The 1677-nt window shown below is 33.1% G+C and overlaps 1 protein-coding gene across 2 annotated transcripts in view; it reads right to left on the bottom strand.

The window, feature by feature from the left end:
* The window catches only part of fgd5a (FYVE, RhoGEF and PH domain containing 5a), a 54126-nt gene that overhangs the window by 35862 nt on the left and 16587 nt on the right, over nucleotides 1-1677 (bottom strand). The window lies entirely within an intron of this gene.

Here is a 1677-nt window from a genome sequence, read left to right as displayed (position 1 = left end):
CCTGTTTGTATAAATTCCCCTGTGTGTTCATTGTGTGAGGTCAGTTTTTGGTTTATCTTGAGTTATGTTTGCCTTAGTTGATTTCTTTTGGGCCCATTTTGTTATATTTTTTAGATTTGTTGTTGAAACCTTTTGTTAAGATGTTTTTTGGAAAAAATAAATAGAAGATATTTTTTTATATATGCCTTCGTCCTTGTCCTTGACTGGTCGGACTATCACAGTTATCAAATGTCACCAAATCCACTGGATTTGTTGTTGATCATTAGAGGAATCAACACAGTTAAAGACTTGCTGGTAATTAATTAGTTTTCATTTTATGTAGGGGGAACAGATTATTTCAGGCAGGTAAAATATTTTGTTCCCCGCTGCTAACTTTGGCAAATGAAGAGCAAATGTCACCAAAATCACAGGATTTATTGTTGATGATGATAGGATTAAACACAGTTAAAGACTTGCAGGTAAATTATTTCCATTATAGGGGGAACATATTATTTCAGGCAACTGAAATCATTCTCTCTGTCCTCCCCCCATAACTTTGCCAAATAAAAAGCAACTGTTTCCAAATTCTCAAAAATGTTATGTGTCATAGCATACTAGACATTTCCTTAATCCAGTAATCTGTCATATTTTACATTAGAAGGGGATTTATCAAAAAGTTTACACTCTGATCTTTTCAGGAAGTCTTTATTTTTGTGCCCTGCTATCAGGGCACAAAAATATCAGAAATGAAAAATTATAAATGCACACTACGTGTTGGAAACCTGTTTGTTGACTGACTTTTATTTGTCAGGCTTACGAGACAAAAGCTGAAAAAAATATCGATTCTCTTCGCGTTTAAAATAACACAAAACAGCGTAAAAAGACCTCAGGACCTCGTTTATTTATGTATGTATTTTTATTTTGATATCTGCCGATTAAACTGAAAGTTACAACATTGACATGATTATATGAGTAGTTTTTACCGAGAAATCGATCAGAAACGCCGTGAAAATGGTCAGATCCGCCGGATCCACCTCTCTGGCTGCAATGCGCGCTCCCGACACAGGGGGGCAGATTTTCTCACAAGACCGGGTTCAGCCCCGCTATGAAGGCTAACTGAGATTCCGTAAATCTGAAAACTTAACTATTCTCTACTCTAACATTGACTTAGATTATCTGACACAAGAGCCTATATTAGAAATGAAACAATGTTAACATATAAAACTTATGTGTTATAACATTCACCAGCAAAGTTTACACAGGTGGTAAAGACTATTATTTATATGTATTTATTTCACTCTGTCAAAAGTAAGATACATCCTAAATCTTCCGTTTTTGTTTTGAAAGTTTCCTAAAGACACGATGTGAAGAAGAAGAGGGAGATATCTATAAAGAGAGACGGATTCACTGCAGCACGGATGAATCTCAGCTGCTGAATCTCTGAAGCTAAAAATCCTGGGCTGGAAAACACACACACATATATTATATATATATATATATATATATATATATATATATATATATATATAAACATGTATCCAATATATATTATTTAGCATTAATCATTATTTATTTGTGTTTGTATAGTTATATAAATATGTATTGATATTACTAAATAATTTATTAAATAAATTATGAACGGCTGTGTGCTTTGTAATATGCTCTTCATACATCGATATCAGAATATTCCATTCCTAT

The sequence above is a fragment of the Poecilia latipinna genome, unplaced genomic scaffold (assembly GCF_001443285.1).
Source record: "Poecilia latipinna isolate Pla-1442-1.1 unplaced genomic scaffold, P_latipinna-1.0 Scaffold1751, whole genome shotgun sequence".
NCBI lineage: Eukaryota > Metazoa > Chordata > Actinopteri > Cyprinodontiformes > Poeciliidae > Poecilia > Poecilia latipinna.
The sequence above is the reverse complement of the archived record's forward strand: the minus strand, read 5'-3'. Positions and strand labels throughout refer to the sequence as shown.